This window comes from Felis catus, chromosome A1 (assembly GCF_018350175.1).
Source record: "Felis catus isolate Fca126 chromosome A1, F.catus_Fca126_mat1.0, whole genome shotgun sequence".
In the NCBI taxonomy this organism is placed as follows: Eukaryota; Metazoa; Chordata; class Mammalia; order Carnivora; family Felidae; genus Felis; species Felis catus.
Window position 1 is genome coordinate 34,848,145 of NC_058368.1, and position 23,691 is coordinate 34,871,835.

Sequence of the window (23,691 nt, forward strand, 5' to 3'; positions counted from 1 at the left end):
TTAAATATAATTTTGATATTTAATTTCTTTAGTCTTGGGAGATTGGGACTAAGGCTAAAAATGCATGGTATTTACTTAAAAGATAAGATGAGGTTTTGTAAAGCCATCTCAGTACTTCTAGGAAAATCAAGATTCTTTCTTAAAATAAACCTCAGTCAGTATACTCTTGGGTCTGAGCGTACCAGAGACTTATTTACAATGTGCAAAAACTGTTAAGGAGACCTTAGAAGGTTAAACATGGAGAAAACCTTTGGGAAGCTTAGACTAGGCTGCATTATCAAAGAAGGGATGCCTATTCCATAACAACCTTCTTGGAGAATAATAAATCCAATTAGTTGTTTAACTGTTAATTTTTTACCTGCCTGTATTAATATGGTTATGAATGAAGCTATTTGGTACCCAGGACAGGCAAAGCCTGCTTACCCTCCATTTGAAGAGCCCTGGCAAATTTGCTTGGTCTGGAAGTTGCTGGTTTAAGATATGTATTGTAATTCTTCAGCTTGGGACCTCAGAAAACTACAGGATGAAGTTTTATTTCTAACATAGTTATGAATAGTCTCTAATAGAGCTATTAGTACCTTCATTTTAGAGATGAGCATCTGACACCCAGAGAGTGTAGTACCTTGCTTAGGGATACCTAGAAGATCGCAGACCCAGGATTAGAACCCAAACCCACATCTTTAAAATACCTTTTTGTTGCTTCCTACCATACTGTAACATTATAGTTAAGCCATTCCTGCAATAATACTCTTATGCAGCAACTGTCATGTGGCAAGCACAATTCCTATCAAAGAAGATGATTTAGTGAAGAAAGTCCTATTTTCATGAAACTCACACTGTTTTTGTTTTTTCCTCTTACACTGACTACTGTCCACAGTGTCAGTAACTTCATGAACACATTTCTGTCAGGTTCTCCAGTACCTTAATGCTCTGCACTGACCACCTTGTCTCCCAGACTTACGTAGGTAAATGTCTATTTTTTACAAAAAAAAAAAAAAATGTCATTGCCCAGACAAGGACAGTCACACCTACCTGGTCATATCTTCACACAAAATAAGGAAGGGTATGTGAATTCCTGGTGGAAGAAATTCTAATTGCATGTTTTGCCACTATTTCACCAAGATTCTCATGCAAGCCCTGGGGGAATGTTTTGTCTTCCCATGCTTATGAACAATTGCTGTAGTAAACCACTGTTACTAATGGGAGAGTGTCATGTCACAGGGATATTAGGGAAAAGAAAAATAAGAGAATTGCCAGATTAAACCATTAACTTCAGAGAACTGAATTTTGAATTTTTATAAGCCTCACTGGATTTGCTTCTTCTGCATGGTTCAAGTTATAAACCCTCAGGAAAGTGCCATATTTCCAGCAGGACAAGCTAACTTTTCAGAATAAGATCCAGAAAATGCTAAACCAAGAAATTCAAATACTTACCATATATATATATATGTGTGTGTGTGTATGTACATACACACACACACACACACATACACATAAACCAAGTATATATATAGAGATAGATACTATATAACATCATATATATATATCATGATACATATATATATCAGATATATAACATTATATATATGATACATATATATAATATGGTATATATGATCATATATATGGTATATATGTATATATATGATATTATTTTTCCATCAAAATTTCACTGATTAGGAAGATCTAACTTTTGGTAATACACTTAGTGAGAGACACTGTAGGGAAATACTTTTCTTTGTGGGAATGTTTATTGGTATTTACTTTAAGGCAATGGTGGTAATACCTACCAAAATTCCAAGTACATATACATTTTTAACAAGAAATTTCTTTCCCAGGTATTTATCCTACAGATAAACTCATACACAAGTGAAATCATATCTATACAGTTTTATTGATGGTAGTTTGCTAAAGCCAAATAATTGAAACCACTTAGAAATCCAAAAAGAGAACAGTAATGTTATAAACACACACATTTATCTATCAATATAACAGAACATTAAGTAGTCACAAAAATTGAGAGAGCTCTGTGGGGAAAATGCCCAAGATACACTGTTCAGTGAACAAAGAAAGGGGCAGAAGGTATTAGAAGGATGTTCAAAGTGCTTTACTATTGAGAAAAAAAGATGAAAATATTTTGATACATGTTTGCTCCTATAGGAACCCTCAAAGAATCTCTATTAACCAACAACAATGGTTAAAGTGAGGAAAGGCAGATAACAAGACATATAAGTACAAGACTGGAAGAAAGAACTTTCACTTATATACTTGCTTATAATTTCAGATACTTGAACCATAAGTTTGTATAATATTCTAAAAACATCAATATAAAAATATATAAACTGATAAAACAATCAAACACAAACAGCTACTATTCTCAAGTTTAGTATGTGTTGTTTTGTGTCCAATGGGATACAGTGAAATCAATATTTTGTTTTTTTTATTTTTTTATTTTTTTAAAGTTTACTTATTTTAAGAGAGGGAGAGAGAGAGCAAGAGAATGAGAGAGTGGGGGAGGGGGCAGAGAGAGAGTGGGGGAGACAATCCCAAGCAGACTCTGTACTACCAGCACAGAGCCCAATGCAGGGCTTGAACTCACGAACTGTGCGATCATGACCTGAACCGAAATCACGAGTCTGACACTAAACCCACTGACCCACTCAGGTGTCCCTAAAACCAATATTTTAAATATTTTTTGTCTTCTGCATGTGAGTATCATAAACACTACTTTAATTTGCATCTACAATTATGCTATAGAAATCAGTGTGAATGTAAGTTGTCCAATTTATTATAGCATCTAAAGACTAATATTGCAACTGACGTCGAGTGGTATTTTGCAATAAAACTGAGTGGTCATTATAATCATTGGACTGACATTATATCAATCTATATCATGGATTCATTCCAAAATAAAATTTAAAAGTCTAGTGTTGAAAATGCAATGCTATTGTGGTTTCTTAAATAATTCTAAATTATATTCAGTTTCACCAAAATAGTTTACCTTAAAATTTATATTTTTATTAGCCAAGGAAGTAATTATTCTGTGTAGAAAATCCAGACTATATGGTATAAACCACAGAGGCATAAACTCTATAAAATTAAGGGTATAGATTATTTCATTTAGAATGCAAATCAGGAAAAAAAGTTATATATGCTTTATGGATTTTTAAATTGATAGCAAAATCACTTAGTTTCATAGAACAGTAATACAATGAATTTCAGGTTCTAATTTTGTGGGTATAAAAAGCACCACTCCTGATAAGAACATCTGACTTGAGTGTCTCTGAAAACTAGTTCCACAGATTTCCAGTGCTCTTCAGAACATGGGAACTGATTGTGATTAATCAGGGAAAAGCCCTTCTCTAATAAGGCTCTGTCCAGTCCAATTGCTGAACATGACAGTCTTGAGAATTACATCGCCAAATGGTCTACTAGAGATGGAAGGTTGAAAGATTGGCTGAATTAAATAGCTCACCTCAGATGACCTTAGAAATGGACATTTTGCCAGAAGGTGAAGAAAAACTCATGCATTACTGATTTTTGTATATTATATATGTATTTTGAAAGAAAAACATTACAGGACATTTCTTTTATCCTGAATACTTCCAGGTATTATTATGCTGTCTAAATGCCGCAATCACTCAGGTGACAGCCTGTGGTGCACATCCATCCCTTCACTCCTGATTACAGATAACATTTATAGCATGAGGATGAGGGAGGGAAGTGAGAGACTGAACACGGAGAAAAGTCATCAGGAATCACAAGAGAACAGAAGCTCATTTTTATGATTTTGCCATCTCCCAGTCAAGTGCCTGCTGCAGACATTTATTATGATTACAATGTGGGCTTCTAAGACAAGTGAGTCATTTCTCAGAGTGGGTTACCCTCCAACATAATTAATAGCCAGAAGATTTTGTACGTGGATTTTTTTTTCCAACTAAATAGCAAAAGGTCTTTAAATTGGTGCACAGGGTAATGTATGATTCAATCATCACACAATCAAAAGACTGTTCTGACTGCACACAGATATGTCACTAGTCTCACCACAAGAGAGTCCTCCATTAATAAATAAATAAATATATATATTTATTATAAATAAATATATATATGTATATATATATACATATATATATGCTTTCATTTACTTGGAAAGGACTTTTCATCAATCATATAAAGGCAGATTTTTATGGAAATCTCAATTTGGTGGTATAGATAAACCCTATCTTTAACATTATTTTGTTCCACAAATAAAGCAATATAGATTAAAGAATTTTTTTTTCTATCAGAATAAGAGTTTATGAGCCATTGTATTTTTACCCCATTAAAATTTTTAAACATACATAAACGTACATAAAATAATGATAAGCAAAAAGAAGAAAATTAAAATCACTCATAAGTTCAGTACTCAATAACCACTGTGGATGTTTATATATATCTTTCAGTTGTAACTTCTTGTGTTGCTACATCATGATATATTTACTTAACCTCCTCAGGTTGAATATTTGACCAACATTTGCTAATAAACAACCCTGGAGTGAAAATCATTTTAGCTACACTTTTACATAATCCTATGATTATTTCCTGATAAAATATTCCTAGAAATATAATAGCATAATTTAAGACTTTTAATATGTATTATCTTATTTCCAAAAATTTGTACCAATTTATACCTCCACCATAATTTTCAGTCTGCATTTGCTTTCAATAAATCTGAAAATATAGATTACTGTCTTGGTAAAAATATTTTCCAAACTAAATTTGTAAAAATTACATTACATGATGTCTAAATATGCATTTCCTTTATTATTAAAATGTAATCAGATTAAATCTGTAAACAGATTATACTCATCTGTTAATTTTTGGATACCTGTTGATTTTGGATGCTTTACATATTTTATTGGTTCGTATTATTTCATATGTAAGAACATGTATATGTTAAAGTTATTAAATTGTTTTTCCTTTACCACTTACTCATTTGTCTTAAAATTTTTGTTTAATTATTTTCTAATATATTCAAATTTTCTACATTCATCTGTTAAGTCTATCAGTCTGACAGCAATCAACTTGAAGAAAATGCCAATAGACAAAATTGAGTCAATACGAACTTTGAAATAATTAATGGATTATAACCCATAGTACAAAATAATTCTCCATGAGTCCGAACATATATGAATAAATAATTGAATAAGTAACTAAATACAGGAAATATACAGCTCTTCCTTACAGTAGAATTTCTAACTAATAAATACAGAAGGAATAATGGAAATATAAAATTATCATTTGGAGTATTAATAAAAGTGAAACTTTTTCTAGGAAAGAATCATCTTTGTCTACTAAAACCAGTAGACAATAGTATAAGGAGAAACAAGATATTTTTCAATATTTCAAAGTACCTCCCCATAAGATGCTTAGTAATTATAAAGGGAAATATAATAAACCTATAGTTGATGAGCCTTGTATACATCACTTTAACCAGATATCAAAGTAATAATCACCACTGATAAAGCTCTTTAGTATTATGCAACCCCTGGTAGGATGCGCTGAGAGAGCACGTCATTTCTGAAATAGTCTTGTCCAAAATACATAATTTCAATCTAACCATGAGAAAACATGGTAAACCAAATCTGAGGGAGATTCTACAAAATATTTGGTCAGTACTTTCAAAAGTGTCTAGGTCATGAAAACCAAAAAAAGACTGGGTAAACTATTCTAGATTGGGGAGACTAACAAAACATAATTAAGCACAAGGTTGGGTCCTTAGATTAAATTCTGAATCAGAAAAGGGGCATTTGTGGAACAACTGGAAAGATTTGAATAAAGTGAATCTGTCACTAGTAGTATGTCAATGTTAACTTCCTAGTTTTCATGCTGTACTGTTTACCTAAAACTTTATCATTGGAGGAAACTAATTGATGGGAATATGCAAGTACAACATACTACTTTTGCAACTTGTCGGTAGCCTAAGAATTATTTCAAAGTAAGACATTTTTTTAAATTTTTTTTAATCTTTATTTAATTTTGAGAGAGAGACAGAGTGTGAGCAGGAAAGGAGCAGAGAGAGAGGGCGATACAGAATCTGAAGCAGGCTCCAGGCCCTGAGCTGTCAGCACAGAGTCCAACGCGGGGCTCGAACTCACGAACTGTGAGATCATGACCTGAGCCGAAGTCAGACGCTCACCTGACTGAGCCACCCAGGCGTCCCCAAAGTACGAAAATTTTTAAAAAGATGTTAACAATGAGCTCCCTAGAATTCTCTGTGTTAAGTATCATTTCTACAATATCACCCTCTCTATAAAGTTACATAAAATACTACTTAAAATACACTTTGGTTTTAGTATTTCACAACAAAAAATTTAATTGATCTGGGATTTCTTTTCGTACAAATATAGAATAAGGATATGTATTTCTCAAAATGCTAATTAGTTGCCTTAATACCATTTATTGATTAGTCAGCTCTTTTCCTGCTTATGTGAACTGCCATTCTCATCTTATGCTAACAATTATTAAATGTCATTGGGGTTGCCCGCTCACTTTCACCTTTCTTTCATTGATCTCACTGTTCTTGTGCCAGTTCTATAATGCCTGTATTGTTGTGAATTTATAATAAGTTATACTATGTGGCAAGTCAATTATCTCTTCATTAGGTTTTAAAAATTACTTCAAAATTGGTTATTTCTACAGGTATTTCCTTTTATTACAGTAAATGAAAAAAATATTAGATTCCCAATAAGATTATTAGGATTAGTATTAAAATTGCATTATACTATTACATTATCTCATGTTTCTAAATGTTCATTCATTTATTCATTCATGCTTCCTTTAAGAAATATTAATTGAGTGAAAGATTCCATTTGCGTAAAGAAGTGACTAGAAACTTCATTTGAGCTCTGGTTGGGGGGATAAAAGTAAACCGTACTATGTCTCCTGAGAGTTTAGAAAGAAACTAAATTTGAAAGAAAACATTTTTTTTAATTATCAGTTTCTGGGTAGAATTAATGAAAACTTCTGTAGGGCCATACTGCCAAGCTGGAAACACAGAATTCCTATGAACAGAAACTCTTCTAAAGATGGTTTTATAATCTGTAATTACAGACCACACAGAAACAAAGTCAGCAAGAACACCTTCCTTCTCCTCTCTTTCCTAAACTCTGATGACATGAATCTTAGATTTCTGGATATTGTACCACAGGCCCCTGAATCTCTGTCAAATTTCATTCAGTCTGTTTTCTCTATCTTGTTCAAATGTGCAATTTTCATTTTTCTATCTACCAGTTCAGAGGATCCTTTCCTCTCCTTCCTTCATTATGCTGCTGAGCCCATCCTTTGAGGTTTTCATTTCAGTTATTATATTTGTCAGTTCTAAATTACCAGTTGGTTTCTTGTCACATCTTTGATTTCTTTGCTGAGATATCTATTTCTTTAATGAGCCCTTTTATTATTTTTTTTATTTGTTTTAAGTGTGCGTGTAATTGCTCATTCAATCTTTTTTTCTTATGGCTGTTTAAAATCTTTGTCAGGTAATCTTAACTTCTCTATTATCTCAGTGTTGGTATCTTATTGATTTTCCTTTTTGATATCTTTCTTGTTCTTGGTATGACAAGAGAGATCTTCAGTTGAAACACAGACACTTTGGGTATTGTGTCATTTAACTCTGGGTCTTATTTAAACCTACTATTCTAGCTGGCTTCTTATGATAACATTCAGGCAGAGAAAGAGAGAAGGGAGATTGCTTTGTTACTCCAAGTGAAGCTATAAGTTTGGGTATCCCAATTGGTCTTTACTGACACCCAAGGTGTGAGGGCTCCTTATAACTGCTGGTCATGAGAGAGAGCTCTAGCTTCTCATTTAACCTCCAGTGAGCCTTCTCTGACTAGACGGGAGGAGTAAAAGCACCTCATTACTCTTCTCACATGGCCTTCACTGACACTGTGTGGGGTGAGAGGGGAGGGGACATTGGGGCAAGTGGTAAAAGTCCTGACTCTCTACCAGGTCTTCTCTGGAACCACTCCAGTGGTGGGGAGGATGACAACTCATTACTGCCAAGTGGGAGCAGAAATCCAGCCTCCACATACAGTCTCCATTCATACCATGGGAACATGGAGGAGAGAGGTAGAAGTGTGATTTGCCTACCTGATGGAGATGGTAGTCTGAGCTTCCTACTTTGCCTTCTCTAGCATGACTCCAGTGGGGGACTTTGTAGCCTTGTTACATACAGTGTGGACAGAGTAGAAGACTATAGTCCCTACCCGGCATTTGCTGGCATGGGTAGAGGAGGGACAGGAGCTTTTTCTGTGGTGTTTACATGGAAAAGTTACTGTCCAGAAGTTTTCTATCTGGATAGATTATCTCTTCCTAGTCCTTTTGCTAGAGATAACAGAATTGTATTGTAGTTTTTGTCTGCACTTACTGGCATTTCTGGATTGCTAGCTTCTTCATCTCCACCTGGGAGATGTTGTTCTGAAGGTACCAAGTTCCCTAACTAGTTTTTCTTTTCTGTACTTTTCAGAGTCTTCTTCTGTTTGCTTCATATATAATGCTAATGTTTTTACGGTTGTACTTAGCAGGGGGAATACGGAAAAGTACATCTACTCCATTTCCTCCAATCTGGAAGTTTACAATTCACTTTAAAAATCAGAAATACAGGAGCACCTGGGTGACTCAGTCGGTTAAGCGTCCGACTTCAGCTCGGGTCATGATCTCACAGTTCATGGGTTTGTGCCCTGCATCAGGCTCTGTGCTGACAGCTCAGAGCCTGGAGCCTGCTTCAGATTCTGTGCATTTCTCTCTCTCTCTCTCTCTCTCTCTCTCTCTCTCTCTCTCTCTGCCTCTCTCTCTCAAAAATAAACATTAAAAAAATAAGAAAATATTTTAAGACATATATTTGCAAAATTTACAGAAACTTTGAGTTTTACAATACATTCAAAATTAATTGGAACTGGAATATTTCAACTTCTAGAACTTCAAGTTCTCTATTCCCCAGTAAGAAGTGGGGAGCAATAGAAATTAGAAATTAAAATTAGTTTTAATGCATTGCATTAATTATTCCATTTACTGCTTATTATCTTACTTCGTGGGTTTATGTACTTCTGAATTGTTACAGAAGAGAACCCAAGAAGCCAGTAAGCTAATTAAACTTGAGCCTCTAATACTATAAAAAAATACAAATTAAAAATTAAAAAATAATATCTCAAAAGTCCACACAAAAACATGAGGTTAAATTTTAACTTAGCTATTAAAAAAAAGGTATCTGAGTAAATCAGTAAAAAGTATATATATTTAACTTTCTGATTCACTGGGGAGGGGGGCGAGAAGTTGTATGTATTGGTAGTAAGTCTCAGAACCCCAAGAACTTAAACAACTATAGATAGAACTTTACTTTTAGGAATATTTTCTGATCATTTTTACCAAATTGCCAACTCAAATTATTCTCTCTCCCTTCACTTCTGTTCCCTTCCCTTTTTCTTCTTTTCTCTTTTTCCTTTTTTGGTAAGACCTTTTGTTCTTTATCACCACATATCAGTTACGACTATCTTCTGGATATTGGTATATTATGTCAAAAAACATTAGTAACCACTGGTTTGTGTCTCCAGAAAAATATAATTTCAAAAGAGAAAATTCAAGTAAATCTGTGAATTAAATATGACATGTGAGGAAAAGAGAAAATATTCCCAACAATACAGGTTCTGAAATATCTGCTATCAACCCTTTCCTTCATAAGCTTGTAACTTCCTACCTGGGAACAAATATATGGCAGCAATGTTTCTCTTATGGATTTTTACACCTGATCCTCTACCCTGTTTTGGTCTTGATGAAGTATAGTGAAAAACTGACACAAAGATACTTGTTCTAGATAAATTTTGCTACCTAAAGACTATAAGCAATGTATCAAATCAATATATTGTATACTTTAATTTACACAATCTTACGTCAATTGTATTACAAACAGAATTGTATAGAGAATATAAAATTCAATGTTTTTTTGTTTTATTTTTTCTTAAATGTTTGATATGCAGTGTTTAAAAACATCCTAACTAACCATAGTTCCTAATACTGTGGCTTGTTTATCAATGCTTATTTATTTTATGCTCCGTTTATATTGAATCCTTCTGTTGAATTGGAATGGTCTTCAAAAATATTCCAAAAGACTGAAGTCTTCCTCTGGCTACACAATGCGTAAATTCAATTTTAAGTGCAGAATATAATACTTGCACATAAATATCTGAAACCTTGCCACTGTTTGTGGTATTCTACCAATTTATTTCAAACAGTGCTGGGAATATTAAGCAACACAACCCCTTCTTCTGACAACAAAGGTGCTATTAAGGGCTGTTGCATCAATAATGGGTGGATGTAAACTCCCTAAATAATCATAGATTGGATATTGTGTAGCAGTTTCAAAAGCGCAATTATAGCCCATTGTGTCAGTAATGTGTGCATTTAGGCCTCTTAATAGTACATATTGGCATAATGACTGTGAGATAGTGGAACTAGTTACCAAAGGGTAGATTCTCATTTCCTGGGTATATTTTAGGAGTGGAAATAACTATCTGTTTGAAATTATTTAGGTTCATTCTTACTGGAGTCAGGGGGTTGGGAAATGTTGCCTCTAGTGGGCTCTTCTGGTCCTGTGTATTTAGGAAAAAAATTACTGAACTGTTACTCAAGTTTTTCCTCAACCTTGTTTCAGAGATGCAGAGCTCAATTTAGGATACACATGTGTAACATTTGTCTCAATTCAACTGCTACTTTGAAATGTGAGAAATCTATGCATAGGTCTCCCCAACTTGCTACTGCCATCGCCTAATTTGCAAGCCCACTGTTTCCGATAACAGAAAAAACAAGCAAACCTTTTAATAAAAAAAAAAAAATGCAGATTAAGCATCTCTGCTTAACATCAGTAATCCATTCCTGATCTCATCCTGAAAAGTCAAATGATCTGCATTAAAATGCTTACCTGGGGCCTATTTCCCAGTTTTTCTTTATGGGAAAATGATAACCTATGATCACACATCAAACCAAAAGACCCATTTCCTAAAATGTAACTAAAATACAGTAATATTCTTACATGTAAACAACAGAGCTATCATGCTAAGATGTGAAATGCTTAAGGCACCATGTTCTGATCACAATCTGTTTTTTTAACCAGCAGTTTCTGTGCAGTTAAGCAGCATGTACAGTTTGCATGCCATTACATTGACATTGTATTTAGGATAAAGCAGAGCAAAACCATCAGATAGCAACACATAAATTGATTAGAGAAATACAAATAAAAACGTACGATGAAAAGGAGGCAATTTTCAAAAATAAAGTCTTTCTTATATCCTAAATGGGGTGGAAAATCAAGTTTGAAGAAAGAGGATAGGAGGAAAGAGGATTGCAGCAATCTGTTTCCGTTTCTGGTTGCAAAAGGGATGGGGCAGAGGACTTGGGTGATGGAGGGGCAATTTCAGGCCCACCATGAGATTCAGAGTTGCTGGCAGAAACCCCTGCCAGGTTAGTGCTGCTCTAGGCACTGCTGAACAGGGAATAAGTATTACATATTTGTGGTTAGGCGATTCAAGCTTTAGGGTAAAAGAATTACAAAATTGATCTTTGCTCACACTTTGCTGAATTTCAACTTTTTAAAAATAAGCATGTTGGAAGAATCCAGCCAGTCTTAGGTTTCAATGAAATGATAATATTCATAATTGCATCTGCACATCACTGTTCATGGCATTCACTCTACTTTTCTAAGTGTCTAAGCATATTCTGATGAGAGTTTTAAGAGTTTTTTTTGATAATAACTCTCACTCATCATGTATTATGTTTTGGACTCAAATAAAAGTCATCCCTACATTAACATGTACAAAACAAAACCAACACAAAATCACATATAACTAAGGTTTCTAAAACCAAAGGGACATTTATTGATAAAATGTTAATAGGGAGACAATTTGGGGGTATGTCTACACTTTAAAAAGAACTGAACTTGATGTTTATAGCAGCATTATCTACAATAGCCAAATTATGGAAAGAGCCCAAATGTCCACTGACTGATGAATGGATAAAGAAGATGTGGTATATATATATACAATGGAATATTATTACTCAGCCATAAGAAAGAATGAAATCTTGCCATTTATGATGACATGATTGGAGCTAGAGAGCATATGCTCAGCAAAATTAGAGAAAAACAAATACATTATGATTTTACTCATATGTGGAATTTAAGAAACAAAAGCAACATAGGGGAAGGGAAAAAAAGAGAGAGGGAGGCAAATCAAAGGATTCTCTTAACTATAGGGAACAAACTGAGGATTACTAGAGGGGAGGTGGGTGGGGTAGGGGCTAAACAGGTGATGGATATTAAGGAGGGCACTTGTTGTGAGGAGCACTGGGTTTTGTATGTAAGTGATGAATAACTAAATTCTACTCCTGAAACCAGTATTACACTATATGTTAACTAACTAGAATTAAATAAAAACTTAAAAAAAAAAAAAGGACAAATTGGGAGGGCACCACAGTCATATCCAGGCAAGCTATACCAGTTCCAGGAAACCAGAAATTAGTACCCACATGTGAAGTTAGGGAAAATGTATCAGCCACTACCTTGATAGGAAAAAAAAAAAAATGACACACTCCAAAGGGCGTAACTGAAAACAATTTAATAAAGGCGGTATGAGCCCTGAGGCTAAGAGAAGTTAAGGGAATAAAAATCAGCTGAAGAAGAGTTATCAGCTCTAGACCTAAAGGTAAATGGAGGGAGTGCTGCTACCAGAATCCAGAGGAAGCTAGAGCCATGGTAGAGGGACTCCAGAGAGGAGCTGGTACTCTGGAATGCAACCACAGTGGTGCAGTAGAGGAAGCGGCTAGTGATATGCACAGTCTCTTTTCCTTCCTACATTCTGATCTCTTGCCCATGCCTCCCACTGGTAAAATCCATCTGGAAATCAAGAACTAGAGAACCTGGTTGATCAGTCTGTAAAGGTCAGTCTTCGGTAGCATGAACCAGGCCACAGTAAGGCAAGTAAAGGAGGGGAGACAGAAATGGAGCGTAAGGAAGGAGCAAGGAAGAGAGGAAAGAGAGAATGGGGACACAAAGGAGGGGTGAAAGGTCACCATTAACAAGTCTTGATAACTACAGGCACTATAGTAGACCCTGAGAAGAAACATACTGTAGGTGGGAAAAGGAAAAACATTTGTCCTCTCCGAGATTTCTGGAATATAAGCAAACAGAGCACTGTACTTGTTTGCATTGTCATATGCTTATTTAGATACATTGGTTCTTTTACATATTAATAATGTTAGTGATGATAAAAACAATGAAATAAATTTAAAAAATAAAAGAACTAAACTTATCTAAATATTCTACTTTCTATAAAATTCCAGAGGTGTCCACAGAAGGAAAGCTCTTGGATAAAATATGTTTGCATTTGTCCCTGGGCCTTCCATGTGGACTATTACCATGTTCCTTTAACTGATATCCCACAGTGTGTTCATTCAGCTTAGAAGCCCAATGGCTCCATCCTGCTGTGGCCTGTCCACACTTTTCCTAGATAGTGTATTCTCTCCCCAATCCTGGACAGATTACCCTCTCCCTACCATAAATTTTAGCAACACATTGTTAGAATTAATAGTAAAAACAAAATCATGACCTCAATTAATGCACTTTCCTTTCGTATTTCCAGGTAAAACTTTCTAACTTCTGATTTAATTTATTTATTTACCGCATAAACTAGTCATGATATATGTGACTCTGTGTTTTAATATTTCTGAAATCTTTTTAGTTCTATTAGGATTTGCGATAGGGATGAAAACTGATAAAACTGTAAAAGATTAAAGAATTTAGCAACGTTACTTGCTAAAAAGAAGATCTTTTTTAATAACTACTTTTTTCCCCTCTCTTTCCAGAAATAACAAACAGAAACAATCAACTAAAAACCCTGCTAATCTAAACCTCTACTACAATATTTAGGAATTTTAAACTGAGTCATTAAGAACACTTCTCCATTTCTATCAGCATATGCCTATTCATATATTCATACTTATAAAATATTTAGTGTATGGTGCATATTTATTGATAAGCATGAATTTGAGGTAGATATATATTTCCATAACTCACCTAACATGTACACTAATACATCTTTAAAATGTTATTGCTTGTGAAACACTGTTATTTCTGAGACAGTAAGCTCTACCTAATTTTTCTGAATCAATTATATTTGAAGAGACCCATGTCTTCTTATATAACAGATGACGAATTCTTGAATATTAACGTATTATAATCAATATTAATAGTTTTTAAAATTAAAAATGATAACAAGTTTTAAGAATTAAAATTGTCAATATAAATTCTTTGTGCTTTGTTATCTTCAATTTTGCTAACACATGGATAGATCAGATTAGGAGCAGATCAACCAAGCCTATATGTGCAGGCTTTTAATTATTCCCTTTTTGGAAGCAAAGAGGGTGTATCCCTAAACTGAAGTAATGTCATGGAGATCTGTGACCAAAATAGTCTTCCGATAAATAATTCATCATATATCCATAATCAATGACTGATTGGAGACAATACCATACCCATCGTGGGTGTTCAACAAGTAGAAAAACTAGTCTCTACTTATAGGGAATGACATAGAGTGAAAGCACAACACATGTGAAGAAGTCAATGTACATTTATTCCAGTGTGTAAAACAGGCTGCATCAGCTAAATACCACTCATTCATTTAGCCAGTATGTATTAACTGCCTATCCAATTTAGTTCATGATGCTTGATTTTAGAAATATCAAAATAAAAGAGACATTATGGCTGCCCTAAAAGACCTCTGAATCTGTTACAGAAACAAATATGAAAACAAACAATTATAAAACAACATAATAATTGCTACACCAATGATTATAGGAAGGTGCAAAGAGGGAGCTTATGGAAAGAAATACTTAATTTGACTGAGGAAGTCTGTGGAGGTTTCATAGAGGAGGAAGCATCAGAATTAAGTATTACAGGATAAACACTATTATGCCCAGTAGTAAGCAGTGGTAGGTAAGGCATTCCAAACAAATGAAGCATTTTGTGTAAAAACATGAAGGAGTGAAAGAGTGGGGCATTTTCAGAGATCTAAAGTAGTTTGGTGTTGTTTAACCATAATTTAGAAAGGAAAAATGACAGGATATAAGTTTGGACAGGTAGCAGAGGCAGATTGTATCAGATATAGCACTGCCAGTGCCTGAGTGAGACAAGAAAGCAAAAAACAAAACATAACAAAATCAAACAAACAAACAAGTAAAACAAAAATTTGTAAACAAGAATAATAGCCATTTACTGTATTTCCACATAGGAACTCCAGGGGGTCTGTGCTGGAAATCTAGGTATCAGCATTTTCAATATATCAAATGACAGTTGAAATCATGGGCAGGATATGTAAATTACAGGAGCAAAGAGGGAGGCAAACCATAAAAGATTCTTAAATACAGAGAACAAACTGAGGGTTGATCAGGGGGGCAGGGGAGAGGGGAAAATGGGTGGTGGGCATTGAGGAGGGCACTTATTGGGATGAGCATTTGGTGTTGTATGTAAGCAATGAAATCACGGGAATCTACCCCCCAAATCAAGAGCTCACTGTATATACTATATGGTAGCAAACGACAATAAATTATATTTAAAAAAATAAAATAAAATAAATTAGAGGAGCAAAGTGCAGAACACAGATCTCTTTCAGACACCAGCATGGAGTGCACAGATTGAAAGGGAAAGTTATAATAAATGGTCTGTGGACATAGGAGAAGAATCAAGAATGAACATTTTCACAGATATCCTGGGAGGAGTAAATTTAAGTACAGAGTCATTAATGGTGCCAAAGGCCAGGGAGGTCAAATAAAATAAGGACTGAACATGTGCATAGGATTTGGCAACTGACAGATCACTGCTTGTCTTAATGAGAGAAATTCCCTGTGGTACCAATCTTGTAGTAGACATCTATAAATCTGTAGCAAAGAGCAATCTGAAAGCCATGTTTCCCAATTTTAAGAACCAGGGGCATGTAAAAGAAAATGATGTTGCAGATGCTAAAAGCTTAGTTGTACATATCAAAGTTTAAAGTCTAAATGACTCATGAGTCATATTGTGGAGAAGAATATGTAATAAAATCATTAGTTTTTCCCAGATCAACTGAAACGAAAGGAGGTAATATCACAAATGGAGATAGGGATGGATACTTTGGAAAAAAAAGAGCCTGATGCGACAGAACCAACATTTAAAAATTACTGAGTCACTAAACTTTAGATGGAAACCTTGAATAAATTTGAGTCTTCAAGAGATGAAATAGACTTTTACCAGGCTTCTCAGTCCAGTTTTAGGCAAATAATTTCATTCTGGCATGCAGAATTTTTTGAGTTTGACAATCATATTCACCAAATTTGGTTGCAGTAAAATGAGACAATGGATACAAAAACATATACAACACATTTTAAACTTTAAACTCTAGTGTATTGGTTAAGAGATAAAATATTTTGAAAACCCGTAGCTACAATACAGTAAAGCCTTGGATTGTGAGCAACTTGTTCTGTGAGTGTTCCCCAAGATGAGCAAGCATTTCTAATAAATTTTAATTTGATAAATGAGCGATGTCTTGCAATAGGAGTAGTACATGATGCCAAACATCACGTGATCACAACTGAGCCAAAGGTTCTTGAAATTCGCTTTGATATATGAGTACTTTGGATTACAAGCACATTTTCAGAATGAATTATGCTTGCAAACCAAGATTTTACTGTATTTTCTTAATGTATACACAATATAAAACAATGTAAATGGTGATACCACAAACAAAATTTGGGGGGTAGACAAGTAAATAGCACATATTTATGCAGCTGAAGTTAAGCTGTTGTTGGAATAAAATAGACTAGTATAACTATAAGATATATTACGAAAGCCCCATGGTAATCACAAAGTAAAACAGAGATACACAAATGATAAAAGGAAAAGAACCAGAACATATCATTATGAAAAAATCATCAATTTACAAAGAAAAGACAGCAAGAGAAGAAGTAAAGACCAAGGAGCTACAATCCAATCAAAAAGCAATTAACAAAATGGTAATAGTAAATTCTTACCTTTCATAATTACTCTAAATATAAATGGTTTAAAGTCTCAAATTGAAAGGCAGAGAGTAGCTGCAATAACAAAAGGATATGCTACCTGTGTAGCAGAGGTACTTATATCAGACAAACTACACATTAAGCAAAAGCTGTAACAAGAAAAAGTAGGTTATTATATAATGATAAGGGGGTCAAATCATCAAAAAGATACTACAACTGTGTGTGTATACATATATGTATATATATATATATATATATATATATATATATACACTAAGTTGTATAGATAGTTGTAAAGATACTACAACTGTGTGTATACATATATATATAGTATATATATATATATATATATACTATATATATAAAAGATATAAAAGATACTACAACTGTATACACACACACACACACACACACACACACACACAATATCAGAGCACCTAAATATATTAAAAAATATTTAGCCTATCTGAAGGCATATATAGACTACAATGTAAGAACAGTAGAGGACTTCAATACCTCATTTTCAACAATGGTTAGAACATCCAGCCAGAAAATCAATAAGGAAATAAAGGGCTTCAACTATACGTTAGACAAAATGAGCCTAAGAGACATATACAGAACATTCCATCTAACAGCAGAAGAACATACTTTCTTCCCAAGTGTTCATGAAACATTCTCCAGGATAGATTATGTTAGGTCACAAAACAAGTCATAACAAATTTAAGAAGATTGATACCACATTAACTATCTTCCAACCAACGATAGCCAAGATCAGGAAACAACTTTTTTGTGAAGAAACAAATTTTCTTTAATGGATGAATTAGATAAAGAAGATAGTATATATACACAATGGATCGTGGAAGATCTTGGAAGGCATTATAATAAGTGAAATAAGTCAGCCAGAGAAAAACATACTGCATTGTATCATTTATAGGTAGAATCATTTTTTTTAATTTTTTTAATGTTTATTTACTTTTGAGAAAGACACAGAGTACAAGCAGGGGCAGGGTGGGCAGAGAGAGACTGAGGCACAGAATCTTAAGCAGGCTCCAGGTTCTGAGCTGTCAGCACAGAGCCTGATGCAGGGCTCAAACCCATGGTCTGTGAGATCATGACGTGAGCCGAAGTCAGACACTCAACTGACTGAGCCACCCAGGCTCAGTTTCCAAGTGGAATCTTACCAAAAAAAAAAAAAAAAAAAAGCAAAAATTCAAATTCACAGAAACAGTGGATGCTGGGGGGTGAAACAGAAACAGAGGATGGAAGAAATAGGAGATTTAGGATAAAGGTAAAATGTGCAGTTTTAAGAATATATTCTGAGGATTTAATATACAGCATGTCATTGTCATTAATAATATGATATTGTACAGTTAAAATTGCTGAGAGGTGTGCCTGGGTGGCTCAGTCAGTTGAGTGTCTGACTTCAGCTCAGGTTATGATTTCACAGCTCATGGGTTTGAGCCCTGTATTGGGCTCTGTGCTGATAGCTCAGAGTCTGGAGCCTACTTCAGATTCTGTCTCCCTCTCTCTCTCTGCCCCCACCCCACTCACACTCTGCTTCTCTCTCTCTCAAAAATAAATAAATATTAAAACATTTTTTTTGAAGTTGCTGAGAATAGATCTATAGATCTTAAGCTTTCCCATCACACACACAAAAGAGAATTAACTATGTGAAGTGATGTATGTGTTATCTTAATCCTAGTAATTATTCTGCAATGTATGTTTATCAAATTATCATGTACACTTTAAATATATACAATTATATTTGTTAATTATTCCTTAATAAAGTAAAAAAAGAAATAGAACAATGGCCATGATTCTTTAAAGGATGATGGATTATAAAAGTGTTTTTGGATAGGGATATAGGTAAAGTTATCTCAAGAGTGTGAATAAGAAATTACAAATACCTAAAAGTAAAGCCGCACCCAGAGACTGAGTCAAATGGTATTTAGGAAAGCCTAAGTATTGATTAGATGGTGGGTATCAGGGAGTAAAAGGTCAAGGTTTAGTTTTGTTTTGCTTTTGTTTTTTGCTTTTTACATTTTTTTACAAATAAGAGTACATGAATGGTAGTTCATTAAAATAGATGCAGTCTGACCGTAGAGCAAAATGTAACTTAAATTTGGTTTCGGACACAGAAAATTACACAAAAATCTACACATAAAACCTCATTTTAAGGTAATTTAAATATGTTGAATATTTATATATTCTTTAAAAAGGGATTATATATATATTCCTATATATACCTTAAAAAGATATGTATGAACTCTGAAGATTTGCCTACTTTTTAACATTAACAACAACAAAAACCCACAAAAGAATAAACTTCACTTAATAGAAACACTAGCACATAGTTTCTGTAAGGTCACCAATAACAGGCTCAACTAAACTAAACTCACATCAATTACGCCATTTTCTAGATAGCTTGGGTCCTTTTTATATTTTATTTTACCTTATCTTTCATTTATTCTGCCAAACAACATATCTGTAATATCATTTCCACAGAGCCACTTCATTTTGAAAGAGGCAAAGAGTCAGATGGGCACATTCATTTCATTGCTAACATTTTCCTCTTAATTCCTGTCTTCAAATAAGTTCCATAGGGGTTAATTCAGTTGAATTTGAGACAGAAAAGAAAGGCTTCCCAGAAAAGATACCATCCCTCTCCCGCCCTGCTTGAGTGCTGCTTAGAGAATTGCTAAATTACTCAGATAGAATGCAGAGTATGGTATCATTATTTCTCAGCAATTTAAAAATAAATACGACAGTTAAAGTCTTTGTGCCATTTTGTTGACCTTTATAATATAAACATTGGGAAATAGAATGTGTGACTATGTTTTAATTAGTCTATTGATAATTGACATTACAGAGGAAGCCAGAAATGCTTTTAAAGAGAGATAAAGCAAAGTAGAGGGATTAATATTTTGTTTTTAAAATCTTGTATTATTGTGATAGTCTAAAGAAATTAATATTTTATTTCTCTAGGTTACCAGGAGAACCACAATTACAGAATTTGATTTTAATGTGTTCACAATTAATTCAGAATATTCAGTCTAATGAGGAGTTCAAATAACATTAATCAATCATAACTGTATCTCTTGTTATTTTATCAAGATTTATTTTAAATATCAAGGGAATTCAAGTTAGCCTCGGATTTCTTGAACAACTATAATATCTGGTGGTGAAAATATGCCTTTTAAACCTTCTACGGGTGATATATAGCTATCAAAGGAACCCAAATATATTCTACTCACAAAATTGAAAAGTCAAATGATATTGAGGAGGTTTTTTTTGTTGTTGTTATTTTATTTTTAATATTCTGAAGATTCTTTCCTCACAACTAAATTTTTTTTTTGTTTATGAGCATCGCAATAGGACAGAAATGTAAACTCATGGTACTAGCTGGTCATTTTATAGAAGTTGTGTATAAGCTGCTACTAATACAAACTCTCAGGAGTCTGCTGTTAAGTCCCAAGTGACCAATAAAAACAGTAGCTAAAGGAAAAATTCTAAACGATTAAGAGACATAAATGGAAAGATAATAATAATAACAACACAACAACAATAGAGGGTCCAGGGACATATGAAGGAAACAAGAATGCATTTCTTTTCAATATAGATCTAAAGAAAAAAATTCCTACTAAGTACCCTTCAGAATATGAACCCAATGAAAGAGGAAAAACAATAAAATTGATTATGTGGCAGAAGACACTATAAGCAAAGTAAAAATAATAGTAACAAACTGGAAAACATATTTGTATATATTATATCACAGACAAAAATAAATAGGCATTAATCTATGTTATTGCTGAAAATGAAACATGTAAAAAAAATTCCATTGACATTACATACCTTTGTGTCATCAGTCACACTTGAGAGAATCTATTCCAAAGACACCCTGGAAGAAATACAAAATAATTATGCAAAATGTTATTCTTGATGGCATTGTTAGTAATAGCAAAAATTAAAAACAATCCATAAATCTATCAATAGGAAATTGACTTATGAGTACAACCACACATTGGACAACATACAGCTGTAAAAAGGAATGAGATGTCCTTTAGTTATGTGGATATATGCTTAAGTGAAAAAACAAGGCACAGAATAGGATGCAAAAAATTATATTTTCACTTGTACACACTTGTTTTATTTGCAAAAATAAACACTACATCAATATTTGCAGAAAAATCACTTGACAACTCTAGGCAGACTAGGAACATTTAGGAACCTCCTAAACCTGATAAAATGTATCTACAAAAAAACCTTAGTAATAACATCATACTTAGTGATGAAAGACAATAATGCTTTCCTCAAAGATCAGAAATACAGAAGTAAAATCTTACCAGTCTATCCAATATTGTACTAAAGACTTTAGTCAATGTAATAAGGCAAGAAAAGGAGGGAAAAGGCATCCAAAATATAAAGGAAGAAGAAAAACTATGTAGAAAGCTGGTGGAATCAGTAACTGCTACCAAAACGAATAAATGAGTTTAGCAATTTTATAGAGTAGTAAGTCAATAGAGTGAAACAAATCATAGTTTTATATACTAGCAACGAATAAGAAAATATTGACATAAAATTACTATTTACAACTGCATCAAAAATATGAAGTAGTTTGATGGAAATCTGACAAAAGTTATAAAAGACCTATACACTGATATCTATAAAATATTGCCAAGAGAATTTAAAGGAGCCCCAAATAAATGAAGAAATAATATACCATGTCCATGGGTAAGAAGTCTCGTATCATTAAAATGTCAATTTAACCCAAAATTGGTCTATAGCTTTGATGAAATCCCAGGAACCTAGGTTGCTCAGTTGGTTAAGCCTTCAACTTGTGCTCAAGTCATGATCCTGTGGTTCGTGATTTCAAGCCCCACGTTGGGCTCTGTGCTGACAGCTCAGAGACTGAAGCCTGCTTCAGATTCTATAACTCCCTAACTCCCTCTTTTTCTCTGCCCTTCCCCAACTCACACTTTGTCTGTCTCTCTCTCTCTCTCTCTCTCTCTCTCTCTCTCTCTCAAAACTAAATAACATCAAAATATTTTTTTTAATTCCTATTAAAATATCGTAAGCTCTTGTGTGGGATTCTCTGTCTCCCTCTCTGTCCCTCTCCCCTCTCTCAAAAATAAATAAATATTTTTAGAAAAAAACCCTCTGTATAGGTTTGTCAGATACATACACTGCAAATATTTTCTCCCAATATATTATGAGACTTTTCATTCTCATGAATATATATAGAGTGGCAAATTGATTCTAATATATATTTATGTATATATATATATATATATATATATATATGTGTGTGTGTGTGTGTGTGTGTGTGTGTGTATACATACATATATGTATATATGTACATGAGGGGGATGGAAAGGACTTAGAACAGACAGTACAATATTGAAAAAAAAGAATTAAGTTGGAAAATCAACACTGGATGGTTTCAAGACTTATCATAAAGTCACTGTATTCAAGACAGAGTAGTAATGTTGTAAAGATAGACAAGTGGATAAATGGGATAAAATACTCCAAAGATAGATCCATATATATACTGATCACTGATTTTTAACAAGGATAGAATGGCAAGTTGGAAAAAAAAGGATTTTTTTTTTTTACAAATGATACTGGAAAGTAAGTATCCATTAAAAAAAGTTTACAGGGCGCCTGGGTGGCGCAGTCGGTTAAGCGTCTGACTTCAGGTCACGATCTCGCGGTCCGTGAGTTCAAGCCCTGCATCAGGCTCTGGGCTCATGGCTCCGAGCCTGGAGCCTGTTTCCGATTCTGTGTCTCCCTCTCTCTCTGCCCCTCCCCCGTTCATGCTCTGTCTCTCTCTGTCCCAAAAATAAATAAAAACGTTGAAAAAAAAAATTAAAAAAAAAAAAGTTTACAATCCCCAATTTGCACCATTTACAAAACTTTAATTTCATATAGATAATAGACATAAAACCTAAAATTATAAAACTTGTTGAATAAAATATAAAAGAAAAATTATATCATCTTGATATGCAAATATTTCTTAGTTATAATACCAAGAGCATGATCTATAAGAGAACATATTAAGAAAATGCAATTCATCAAAAAAAAAAAAAAAAACTCCTGTCCTTTTTGTTTTTTTTATTTTATTTTTGATAGAGAGAGAGAGACAGAGTGTGATCAGGGGAAGGGAAGAGAGAGCGGGAGAGACAGAATCTGGAGCAGGTTCCAGGCTCTGAGCTGTCAGCACAGAGCCCAATGCAGGGCTCAAACTTGCAAACTGCGAGATCATGACCTGAGCCAAAGTCAGATGTGTAACCAACTGAGCCACTCAGGCACTCCAACCTCCTGGTCTTAGAAGGACACTTTTCAGAGAATGAAAAGTCTCATAATATATTGGGAGAAAATATTTGCAGTGTATGTATCTGACAAAAGTCTTTGTTTTCAGAATTTAAAGAATTCTCAAAACACAATTAAGAATATCAGCAAGTCAATAAAAAATAGCTAAATATTTTAACAGAGACTTCACCAAAGAAGAAATATAGATGACAAATTAGCACATGAAAAATACTCAAAAGCATCAGACATTAGGGAAATACAAATTAAAACCACAACATTCTACCTAATAGAATGCCTAAACATAAAACA

At 33.8% G+C, this 23,691-nt stretch overlaps 1 long non-coding RNA gene across 2 annotated transcripts in view; it reads right to left on the reverse strand.

Moving 5' to 3' along the window:
• Positions 1-23,691, reverse strand: part of LOC123384353 — a 936,858-nt gene that overhangs the window by 417,872 nt on the left and 495,295 nt on the right. For both annotated transcript variants that reach the window (XR_006595332.1, XR_006595337.1), the window contains exon 5: positions 20,926-20,971. This is a non-coding gene — a long non-coding RNA (uncharacterized LOC123384353). The remainder of the gene's footprint in view (positions 1-20,925; positions 20,972-23,691) is intronic.